The following is a 13,212-nucleotide window of genomic DNA, read 5'->3' on the forward strand; positions in this document are numbered from 1 at the left end:
CGAGTTTCATTTAAATTCGTCTTTTAACATGTTTTTATGGGACAAAATTTTAGAAGATCTACTTCTGTAGCTGATTCAATTTGACGCCAGAAGGCGTGCACATATGCTAGTTTCTATAATGCTTTACAGAATGAGTTCCCATCTCACTAAGTTACTGTTGTACTACTGATTTGCACTCGTGTGTGTTACAATCTCCAAATTATATTAAAAAACACAAACAACATGAACACACAAAGAAAAGCCTCCTAAGCTGTAAAGTCAGAGTTACCACTATATGATTTCAAGAAAATGAGCACAAAAACATTGGACAAGATTAATAAGATGGTTTTGAGATGGGATCCACAAAGGCATAAGTACTAAACTCACATAGCAATGGTTCAACATTTTTTTTTTATGATCAACTGACATTATTTATATATATTAAACTCAAAGTGGAATATCTACATGAGTTCTATCTGCCTCTAGGACGTCCATTGACCAACTAGGTGGCAGTGTAAGCCACTCCGAACGTGGCAGAACGACCATTAACCAACTAGGTGGCAGTGTAAGCCACTCCGAACATGGAGGGAGATTGTGTCCATTTGATGCTAAATAGTGTGCAACACTGTTAGTAGATCTACTGATCCACTTAGTACAGATAAAGCAAAATAGATTATAGTCTAGTAGTGCATCCTCCAGTATATTCCTTGAAGTCCAAGAAATGTTCGATGCCTTCCTTCCCAAAAAGTTTTGAATTTCCTTCACTTCAACCTCTAGTTCGATTGAGTTGTTGAAACTCCTGCTCCACTTGATTCCTTGTAGGGTTCCTTTACATGCAGCCTCTTCAACAGACCCTCCTTTTCCTTTGTCAGTTCCTGCAGCAATAAAAATACTTTTGTGATCCCTTAGAGTATCTTTAGGAGTGATACCAACCTAGCATCAAACACCAAATTTCGAACAATTTGTTTTTTCAACTTTAGGAGAGTCACATGTTGATGAAAACACCAAATCAAACACCAAATCGGCCAATATTTGGTTCTAGTTTTGGTGATGTATCAAATCACTCACGCGGTTTTAGATCATTTGCTGCTATGTTGAGTTTCAAATTCCCAGTTTGAGGGGGTTCCCAAACTGCTGTTAGAATAGCGTGTGGCCCTAAAACCTGGTTTTCAAGGTTGAACTTCCGAATGTAGTTGTTAATAATCAGTATCAAAGAAACCCCATTAGGTTTAGAATTATTAAACAGAATTTTACATCTCTCTAACCAAATGTGCCATGTTATAAACAAGCATGCTCCTGTCCAAAGCTTATTATCAATGGGCCAGTTCTTTGGTGGACTATACCATAAATCAATCCACTCTTTTACATTTAAGTTTTCATAAGCACTTAACTTGAAACACCAAAGAGTTGAATACCAAATATTTCTTGTAAATGGGCAATGAAGCAAAAGGTGTTTCACAAATTTAATAGCAGTATTGCAGAGCAAACAAGCTTTGTTAGGTATATAGAAAATAGTACTAAGGTGTTCTCTTGTTGTAACAATGTTATGGTAGCACTTCCAAGCAAAGAGAGTGGCTCTAGGGCTTAAATCATTATGCCAGAAAGCTAGATTTATGTTATAACTATAAGAAGGTGCAGTTCTTAAACCTAACCTGTGATACACAGATTTAACACTATGTATCCCAGATTTTGTAAGATTCCATTTCAACACATCAACCAGATTTGATCGAGGCAGGATTATACATTGTATCTTTAGAGAGGTGTCTAAGTCAAACAAAAGATTTAATTTGTCTATATTCCAAGACCTAGTATGCATATCAATAAGATCATAAACATATGTATATAAGTTATTATGTATAGTATGAGCAGGTACTTTACCATTAGGTAGGTCTGGAATCCATGAGTCAGATCATATACTAATATCCTTACTTGAACCTACCTGCCACATAGAGTGGTCTTTGATTATCATGAGAACTTGTTGCATGCCATGCCAGAACCAAAAGGAGCCTCTTTTAGGTACAGAATGAACAACATTATTGTGAGGGAAGTATTTACCTTTTAATTGTGTTGAAAGCAGAGAGTATGGTTTAGTTATAATATACCAAAGGATTCTACTAAGGTGAACAAGATTGTTTAGCCTCATATCTCTTATTCCTAGTTCTCCCCCTCTCTTAGATTGACATATGAACCCCCAATTTTTCAAATAGAGGGGGTGTTTCTTATCATTATTAGTTCCCCACAAAAAATCCCTTTGAATGCCATTAAGAGTTGAAGTCACAGCTTTTGGCAAGAGAAAAGTACTCATATGGTAAACATGTATAGCAGAAGTGATAGATTTTATAAGGACAGTTCTAGCTGCTTGAGAAAGCATCCTACTTTTCCAACCAGCTATCCTAGTGTTCACTTTATCAATGAGATGATTAAAAATCTCAGACTTTGGTTGCCCAAGGAAGAGAGTGGAACCAAGGTATTTTTCTCCTATAGTGATCTTCTTCATGTGTAACAAGTTCATGATACTAGTAGTTTCATTAGAAGGCAAGTTTTTGCTAAAATGGATGCCAGATTTCTCATAGTTTATATCTTGACCAGTGATACTACAAAAGATGTTAAGAACATCCAATAATTCCTTTGCCTCATCTAGATTAGCACGGCAAAAAATAAAGGCATCGTCTGCAAAAAGTAAATGTGCAATGGGGTTGCTGGTATGAGAAATCTTGATACCATGTATCTTATTGGATTGAATACGATCATTCAACACTCTCGACAAAACTTCCATATACAGGATAAAAAGGATATGGGATAAAGGGTCACCCTGCCTAAGCCCTCTATTAGACTTAAAGAAACCATATGGTGACCCATTCACCATGATAGAAAACTGTGCAAAATTTATGCATTGAGAGACAAGGTTAACAGCCAGCGTGTTCAACCCAAGGGAGTTTAGAATGGAAGTGATGGTGTTCCAACTCACCCTATCAAAAGCTTTTGACATATCAAGCTTGATAGTCATAAGACCAGACTTGCCTTTCTTGTGTTTCAAGGTATGCATGATCTCACGAGCAATAATAATGTTATCTGTGATTTGCCTGTTCGGCACAAAAGCACTATGAAAAGGAGAAATACAAGGTGCAATGATAGATTTGAGTCTATTGGCAAGTAATTTTGAGATAACTTTATAAGAAATATTACACAAGCTTATAGGTCTAAACTCAGAACAAGTAGTAGGATTTGGGCATTTAGGGATTAGAGCAATGTTGGTGTGGTTGATATGTTTGAGAGAATAGCCATGTTTAAAGAAATCAGCAACCATCTCAGTGACTTTAAAGCCCACTAAATCCCATGAGGAATGGTAGAACAAGGCCGGGAGCCCATCAGGTCCCGGGGACTTAACTTCTTCGGAGGTGACAATTCTTAAAAAATCACTGTTGTGTTCAGAGGAGATAACAGGAGGAAAGAGAGATTGAATAGGTGTAAGATTGACAACTTTTGTATCATTCAAAAGATTGGAAAAGTGATCAACCAGGGTAGCACCTATCTCTTTAGGGGTGGAGACCCAAGTGTTAGTTGAATTTTTAAGCCATTCGATCTTGTTGTATTTTCTGTGCCTTAAAGTTTTATATGAAAATACTTAGTATTTCTGTCTCCTTCTAAGAGATCTTTATCCCTAGATTTCTGTTTCCATAACTTCTCTTCACAAGCTAAAAGATAATCAAGATGTTCAGATTCATTTTTTTGAAGCAGTAAATTTTGCTTGTTAGGAATATGAGAATTGAAGGTCTCTATGTTTTGCTGAGTTATAGTGATTTGGCGGTGGATATTACCAAAAGTAGTTCTATTCCAGATTCTTAAAGCTTTCTTAGTGTAAGAGAGATGAATGGATAGACTATTGGTATTGGTGATAATATAATTTGGTGGCTTTACTCTATTCCAAGAAGTTGCAACAATATCATGATAAGTAGGGTGTTCAAGCCACATAGATTGGAATTTAAAGGGTTTGTGTTGTGATTGTATATGAGGCTGAGTATTAAGAAGTAAGGGGCAATGGTCAGATGTAACAGCTTGAAGATGGTAAAGAGTAGAATCTGGATAAAGAAGTTGCCATTCAGGGTTTATTAAGGCTCTATCACGTCTTTTTTGGATATTATCTGGTTCTGCTCTTTTATTAGACCATGTATAAGGATAACCTTTAAAGCCTAAGTCTATAAGAGCTTGGTTCCTAATGATATCATGAGCAGGGTAACCATCATTAAAAGATTAAGTACCAGTTGTTTCTCCCGCTGTTAAGATGATATTTAAATCTCCAATAATAAGAGTCGGTGTGGTGTTGTTGTGTAAGTTACGTATAGGGTCCCAACTTATGTTCCTAGTAATAGGATATGGACTACCATAAAAGAAACAGGCAGTCCATGGTAAAGCGTTTGGCCCAGTGAAAATAGAACTTGTGATATTATTCTGTGAAGAAGAAGAGATGGTGATATGTAATCCTACTTTCCACATGAGACAGAGACCTCCTGCTGTGTTAATAGCAGGGACAATAAAAAAGTTTGGGTAAAGAAGAGAATGTACAAGATAAGACATGTTTTGTTGAGAGGCTTTTGTTTCAAAGAGAAAGACAATATCAAGGTTGTTTGTTTTGATAAGAAGTTGAAGCTGACGAATAGTGGCATGGTTTCCACTTCCCCTACAGTTCCAAGTGAGAATCCACATTATATCACTACTGGTGACTGCTCTGGTCCAGTCACTAACCCAAGTTTATGATTAACTCCCTTATTGTGTCCAATGTTGCTATCAAGAGTAGCATTCCTATTGTGAGCAACGACAGAAATATCTTTTATCATACAAAGTAACTCATATGTCTAGCAAACAAGGTGTAAATCAGTAATGGTTAAAATACTTATATAGATAGGATGCTCGATAGCTAATACATAACTCATAGATATGAAGCAACCGACTTGAAAAAAGGGAACAACTTGATCATAGAAACTTTTTAACATGATAGAATTGGGGCAACAATAGATGATTCTAATAGTAAAAACACTCCAGTATGTAACACAAGTGCTTAGAATCTAACATATTAATAATAATACTTGGATTGAAGACACTATAAACAGATGGAGTAATTAGGATTGTATTGGAGTTTTGGTTGGTTTTGGTGTTTACTTGAGCTGAGCCAGCAACATCCATTAGTGAACCACAAGAGAGTGTCATAGATCCTCCAGCTAGATTTTCGAAGGATGGAGTAGGAAAGATGATATTGGATTCCACTGTAGGTTCCTCATCTGGCAAGGTAAGAAGCTGAATAGAGCCAACTGGAATTTGCATTTGGAGGTTTATGTTCTCCAATTCTCCCATTGGCTTTTGTGGTGAGATGGGTACGGCGTTATTATTGAGATCTGTTCCCCATTCCATTCCTCCCCATAATGATCGAATGACCATTCCTTGTGAGAGCAGGTGCTGAGTTACCCTTGGATAAGCAATCATATTACTAACAAATTCTGATGTTATGTTGTTGGATGGATTCGTAGTAGATGAGTTAACACCTATGATTTCTTCAGATGGATTTATCACTTCCAAAGGTTCAAGATTTTGGAGAGAAGGATAGTATGGTGTTGATTGATCTTCAATGGATTGGAATTCAGGTGTTGGGTGAATGAATTTCCGTTTCTTCAAAGGTTTATCATTTGGGATTGATTTTTTCTTCCCTTTTCCTCTAAACCTTCGTCTTGATGGGGTAGCGGTGGTTGATGACGGTGATTGATTGATCGGTATTGTGTTGACATTGTTTTGGATTGGGGTCGGATTGTCTGTTATGATGACTAAGCTATCAGTCGATGAGCTTCCCATAAGAGTTGGGCTTTCAATTTGTGTTAGGGCTACAAAGTTATGTGGCCTTGAGAACATCTCTGGGACACATGAGTGGATGAGATCCACTGAGAAAGCGTGGCTAGTGTTGTTGCCTGGGTTTAGCACGTGGGCATATTGGTTGAGCGCCAGGTTAGCCCCTTCTGCCGGAATTACTGTTGCACGTCCACCAAACAGTACTTCAAGTTGATTTTGTGCCGCATCTGTTGCAGTGTCAGGTGGAAGTGGCATATGCACAAACACATCAAGTTCTTCTAGCACTTGTGGTTGTTCAATATGTACCATCATCTCATTTGCCATCTGGTTATTGTCTCCATGGTTCTCTTGATCAAGGCACTTGTAGGTATCATAACCCAGCATGAAGCAGTTGATGCAATTGTGATAAGGTAGCCCAATATATTCAAATCCGATCCAAGTTGGCCCGTGATTCACTGTTTGCACCATGATGCCTTGGGTTAGTGATTGATTCAACACAATCATCACTCTAGCTTTGTAACCATATGCATCTCTTGGTGCGTTATCAGGTAGAAAGACCTCCAGAACTCTTCCAACAGCTACTGCAATCCGTTCAATCACCACTGATAGTTGGTGCTCAAGTTTGAGCCCAACAAAAGTTATCCAGAACGGTGAGGTGTTGAAGTCTATATTTCGGGGGACAAGATTTGGCCCGAAAGGTTTGAGCACCAGAAGGTACCCTAAGATTTGCCATGGTTGGCTTCTTAAGATTCTCTGCTTATCTTATTCTTTCTCAAAGCGTAGGATGAAGTTATTTTCCTCCAAGACCACTATGTCTAGCCTCCTTCTCAGATTCCACTTCTGTCTGATTCCGTGCAGGATATCATTTGGATTTTCTTGAGTGTTGGTGTGGAGTCTGCCTATTAAAGAAGCGAGCCAACGTGATTGGGATTGTACTAAGAGATTCCTTGGTAGATCCATGATTTGTAGTTCTTTGTTGCTCTCTTTGTCTGTATTTCCCAGGTAAAGAGACTGATTCATTGTATGAATAATGTTCTCCATAATATATAGAGATAGATGATGGGAGATGGGTATAAATAAAAGATATTTATTTGTAATGATGTTCATAACCTGCAAATTTGGGGAGTGTATTCTGATACGTTTAAAGAATAGATTTTTAGGTGAAATGATGCGTATTTGCTGTAGATTTGGGTATTGGTTGGTGTTTAGCAACTTAAAGAAGAGATCTTTTGTGGTAATAATGTTTTTTTTATGGAGATTTGGGGATGGGTGGGTGCATGGTTATCCGGTTATGGGGGATAATTTTTGTTGAAGTGATGTGAATTTGTTGAAAGAAAGGTGGTAGGGTTATGGTTATATTGTTGGTAAGAGCTGGATATGGATTTGGTATCTGCTTTGTTTGAGTTGAGGGGACAGAAGAAGGTTGTGTAAGCATAGTTCGTGATTCCGAACGGAACTTCGGAATTCCGTCTAGAATTTCGATTTTTCAAAAAAACGGAATTCCGATTATAGAGTTGAAATTCCGAAATCATCCGAAATTCCAAATGTGATAGAGGTCAAAATTTAATGAATTTCGGATTTTGGATTTGTCGGAATTCTCGAAATTCCGAACTATGTGTGTAAGTGGATCTTGTGGATCGGTTTTCGGGTTTTCTGGGTTGATGTGACTTATCTTTCTGACTCAATCTTTCAACAAAATCTAGCCGGGGGGATGATCTCTTGTGCTCCACCTTGTGATGTACATGGATCAAAAGAGGCAGATGTTGTGTATGTCTCAAAGAGTTTGTTAGAAGGAAGATATATAAGATATATGTGTGAGCAAGTAATGAGAAATGGCAGTGATTTACTTGATAGACTAGGAAGTATCGAAAATGTTTAGAAATGATTAAAATTTAAGGGTTAACTAGTATTACACCCCCACACCCCCCCCCCCCCCCACTAGATGAACCAATTAGGATTTCCCCCCCCCCACTAAATGGGAAATTAGGGTCTCCTCCCTAAACACATGGTCAACTTGGTTTGACCGTTAACTTTCAAGTCAAACAATTGAAAATTACACAAATGTCCTCATTATTTTCAAAAAGAAAATGTTCAATTTTAATTAGGTGGAGGCATTTATGTCATTTTCTGTTGTTTGACTTGAAAGTTAACGGTCAAACCAAGTTGACCGTATGTTTAGGGGGGAGACCCTAATTTCCCATCTAGTGGGGGGAAATCCTAATTGGCTCATCTAGTGGTGGGGGGGGGGAAGATGGACTGAATAAACCAAAGGGAGAAGAAGAAATACTGAACGACTACAACAACAAAATAGGATGGAATATCGGATAATTAAGAACTCTGGACTTGAGGAGAATTCATCGGGGTGAGTTTGTAGAACTGTGGACACAAAATGAGGGATTAATGGTTCTTCTTGAATGTTACTGTTGGACCTATTAGTAACAGATGAAGGAACCCATTCCTTACGCCTCTTTTGCTGTTCAAGTTGTGTTAACTCTGTATGATGATATTCCTTGGTAGCCATTGTTCTTCCCGCAGTTGACATCTTCAAGGGTATATGGACCAGTAGAGATGGTTATACCAAGGGATGCTAAATAGACCTTTAACTTGTCCACTGCATACCAAGGGAAAAAGAAAAAGATTCAACAATCTACTTGCAGTCAAATGAAATTTATATCAAGTTTCCATGCTTTTATAGCAGATAATTATAACTATACACAACTGATTGCATATTCCACCGATAGAGGAGTGCAGAATATATTTGTGAGTCTTGGTACTAATGGGGCTGATTCAATAAATCTTGAAATTGATCAATGACATACTCGAAATGTCATCTCTCAATTACCCTAAAAGTTATTATATCAATTTTAAAATATTTAGTACGTCTAGCATTTGTTTGGAAGCGATGTTCAAAGTTCAAACTGAAGAGATTTATAACACAGTTTAGAGAGAGACATAATTGGAATAGAAAACAGTGCCTTTTAATTTCTCTTCAAATGGGCGCTTGTTCTTAGACGAAAAACAGGATTCTTCAACGATTAGTACTGTGTGCTTTTGAATAATTCAACAACACGGTGCTGATTGACTAGAATGGATTAACGAATTTCCAAACCCTTGAAAATTTACCGATATTTAAAATTAAATTTACGGACCTAGTTCTGCTTCTACTTTTAGGGTCAATCAATCAAAACGCACAAATGCACAAATACTTATACGAAGAAATAAATGGACCTGCTGTCTGTAAAACATTCTGGGATATGAGTAAATGATAGGAAAATTAAATGCGCTTTAAGCCAAAATATTCTGAATTAGTGTGGTCGTGACGATGCTAATTTAAAAAGTTCAAGCCGTCTATCATGCCATATGGAATGCACTTACCATAGTATGTAACTGAATATGATTGATTCATCATCCGATCCCCATATTATTATATATTGGGATTTGGGAAGCAGCATTTTTTGAACAACTCGAATTAGGCATGTCACAAAAACCTCTGGGGTGTAAGTTTCTTGGGACAAAGTTGTACATGAGTTGGAGTTTCAGACACCTTCTCCAGCCCAATGAGTCAGTTCTACTGAATTTTCTGTGGTACAAAATCAGCAGACTTGTTTGGGATAAGTTACATTTTTTAAAACAGCTATGAACTGTAGAATGAAATCATTCGTGGCAGGCACCAAAATAAATGATGTTCTAAGAACAGAACATCAAGATACTATGGGATTAGGCTCCTGAACTTTCAAGTTGTCGCGTTCCTTGACTGTGATAGACTCTAGTGTGTTAGTGGGAATCTGATGCGCCAAATCGTAAGTTGCATGGACACCAAAAAATACATAGTAAATCAGCATCACTAGAGTGCAGATACCAAACCTCTCGAAAGACTTAGCACCAAGAGACCCCATAAGAAACAGATTTGTTGCAATGGACAGTGATGGAAGCCATGGAACAAGTGGAACACCCCATACCTTTGGAGTTCGTTGCTGTGGGAGAAACACTGCGAGCCCCAGTGTGCCTAAGAACCAAAAAGGAACTGTTATGGCGTAGCCGATCTTACCGTGTGGTTTCAGTCCCCAGTAGGCTGAAGTCCCCATGGAGGAAGCAATGATGATCAGAAGAAAAATGGTCAGCTTCAAGAGGTTCACTCGAGGAGTGACCCCTCGTACGTAGTATCTCCTCACAAGGAGTGCAACTGCCATCATCATGAATATGAATAGTGTGCTAATGGATAATAAACTAGCTAAGATATCCAAACTGGAAAAGAATGCAATGCAAGCACTCGGAATAGTGATCAATAGTGTGGCATTGATGGGGGTTCGTGTTTTTGGATGCACGAGAGCGAACCATGGTGGAATCATGTGAGCTCTTGCAATGTGAGTGGTATAACGCGCCTGCCCAAGTGCCCCTATCAATAGAACAGTAGTCATCCCCTTGAGAGCGCCAAGAGCAACAAGATACTTGGCCCATTTCATTCCCACGGCTTGAAATGCTATTGAGTATGCCGTGTTACGATCTATATCGGTATACTTCTGCATCATACTCAGTGACAGAGCCATTAGGCAATATATAACTGTTATTATGGACATTGAACCAAGCAAACCTATTGGTATATCTCTTGAAGGATTTCGTGTTTCTTCAGCCATGGTGGCAATGTTGTCAAATCCACCATAAGCAAAGTACACAATAGCAGCTGCTCGAAAGACGCCTTCAGCCCCATAAGGCGTAAAAGGTTTCAAATTTGAGGAATCAGCATGTGCAAACCCTGCTACGATCACAAAAAGTATAACCACGGTGTTTATTGCAGACGCAATCCAGTTCAAGTACGACGTCTTCTTTGTGCTGATCATAGCGATAGTTGCGGTAATTATCAGAATTACTGCAGCAATTGGGTCCAACAAACTGAAGTCCTCTGCTAGATTCGTTTGTATTCGTAGTGAGTTGGTTGGACGATTTAGAAGCGTAGAGAAGTAAGAAGTCCAAGCTCGGGCAACCGCAGCACCACCAACAACGCTCTCCAACAGTATGTTTCCAGCGGCGATAAAAGCTGCAAAGTCGCCTAACTCTACTCTGAGATAAGCAAATGACCCACCAGCTGCCGGGATTTCCACTGCGAATTCTGTATAACAGAAAACAGAAAGCATGGCTGAAAAGCCCGAAGCGACATAGGACAAGACTATCGCTGGACCAGCATGATTATGAGCTTCTTGACCAGTGAGGACAAAGATGCCAGCACCAATGTGTGAACCAAATCCAAACCAAAGAAGATCCCACCAAGTGAGACACTTTTTCATCTCATATTCGCTTTCTTTACGAAGTTCTCCAAGCTCATTGGAATCACTAGACCGGCTAACGAACCGATCCTTTATTCTGAAACATGTTTGCGAAAGAGCTAATTTGTATGTGCCCCAGTTTTGGAAGGATTCTTCAGGGAAGAAATCATGTTTGCTCCATCTCCAATAACTTTTTGGCTGAATTTCACCATCCACTCCTTCCATGGAACCCATTTCCTCACTGCTGGTTCTTGATGCCCCTAGGTGAAATGTTCCTATAAGCCAAGGTAGGACTGCTTCTGGCAGAATTGATTGTTATTGATGAGTGTAACTGAATTGACATAGATAATTGATGAGGTGGGGCTATAATTTGTACTTTGTTACAACTTGTACGACTTTTTGGAACTTTGGTTTTGGAACCCTGAGTGCAAAGCCCATATATTTTGTTTGGCCCATTTCGTGCCTCGACTATGTTTTGGGTCCCTCAGCCAAAGTGGAGTTCGGTGGTAATTATGGAAGAAAAACAGATTGGTGGCGAGATATTGGATATCGATCAAAACTGTTTGTTTGTTACGAGGGATAAAAACACATGCGAGATTTTTGGATATGAAATATTTTTGAGAGAGTATCATAACAGATTTGATCTAGTGAGTTCGAGGTTGGTTTTAAAAGCGAAAAACACACACTGGAAGGGGTGTTTTTATTAGAGAGTTTGCTAGAGATATTGAAGTGGATTTTCGAAAAGGACTTCTTCATCTTGTCAATCTAGTGAATCTATTGTTGTGTGACTACATGAGATCACTAAATTGAGTTCTTCCCATACTTTTTGATTGTCAGTTGCTCCTGCGAAAGGAGTGGTTCTTCTTCTTACGAGAAGAGGCGAAATGTTGCAATATTGAAGATTATGGTATTCGGGTAATCATGAGACTTGATCCTCGTTATGAGTATTCCTATTTTGTAACTAATTGATTTATTAGTAGATTTTGTTTTTCTATTGTCTGTGAAAGATGACATTGTGGGGTTTCCTTGTGATGGGGTTTTTGCCACATTAATCCTATATCTGTGTTCTCTTTGTTTAGTCGTATATTTTATGTTTTACTTTCTCTTCCTGTTATAAATCATCGTACTAGTCAGTTGCATCTTTCAAAATTCATTTAAATATATTGGAGAAATTTTCAATTGGTATTAGAGCGGTTACGCTCTTAAATATTTAAAAGCCTAAACGTGATCCTATTTGGTTCCTCAAAAAATATTTAGATGGAAGTTGATAAGTTTGGTATTTCCAATCGACCTCCTCAATTTGATGGGAACAACTTTCCCTACTGGAAAGCTAGAATGACAACGCTTACTTACAAGTCTTAGGTGATGATGTTTGGATATAGTTGTAGAAGATGGTTGGGTTCATCCTACTCAAACTATCGGGTCTGGTGACACTGTTGTGACTTCTAAAATCTAGAAACAAATGGACTAATGTTGAGAAGAAGACATTGTCTGGTCATAATAATAAGGGTCGTAGTGCTATCTTCATGGCCATGAATCCTAATGAATTCAAACGCATTTCAGCTTGTACCACCTCAAAAGAGGATTGGGATAAGCTTGTTATGGCGCATGAAGGCGATAGTGTTGTCAAAGAGAGTAAGCTTGAGTTGCTTAAGTACTACTTAATTTGAGACCATGAAGATAGAAGATAGAAGGTGTTATGGCGCATGAAGGCGATAGTGTTGTCAAAGAGATAGTGTTGTCAAAGAGGATAGTGTTATGGCGCATGAAGGGATAAGCTTGTTATGGCGCATGAAGGCGATAGTGTTGTCAAAGAGAGTAAGCTTGAGTTTCAGTCAAACGATATATATCGTAAATATCGGATATATCGATTATCTCGGCGATATAAAGTTATATATGAAATTCTGATATATATTGGGAAAAAACGGGTTCTATATTCGGTGGATATATATTAGAAATATCGATGTCGGTGTACCAAAATACCAATATATATCGACAATATTTTGGTCCATGGTCCTCACCAACCCAGAGTTTGTTTAGGCAAGCCAGGCAGCTCAGTACAGGCTCTGGAACAGCAAAGGAGGAATCTTGAATGAGAAATACAGTTGCTGAGGCATTTGTATCAATCTGACACAGG

The 13,212-nt window shown here is 38.4% G+C and overlaps 1 pseudogene across 1 annotated transcript; it reads right to left on the reverse strand.

The window, feature by feature from the left end:
• Window positions 1–8,124: 8,124 nt before the first annotated feature.
• Window positions 8,125–11,383, reverse strand: LOC147518660 (cationic amino acid transporter 5 pseudogene; annotated as a pseudogene). The gene has a single exon (XR_015211854.1). The product of XR_015211854.1 is annotated as a cationic amino acid transporter 5 pseudogene (transcript).
• Window positions 11,384–13,212: the final 1,829 nt, after the last annotated feature.

This window comes from Coptis chinensis, chromosome 2 (genome assembly GCF_015680905.1).
Source record: "Coptis chinensis isolate HL-2020 chromosome 2, ASM1568090v1, whole genome shotgun sequence".
In the NCBI taxonomy this organism is placed as follows: Eukaryota; Viridiplantae; Streptophyta; class Magnoliopsida; order Ranunculales; family Ranunculaceae; genus Coptis; species Coptis chinensis.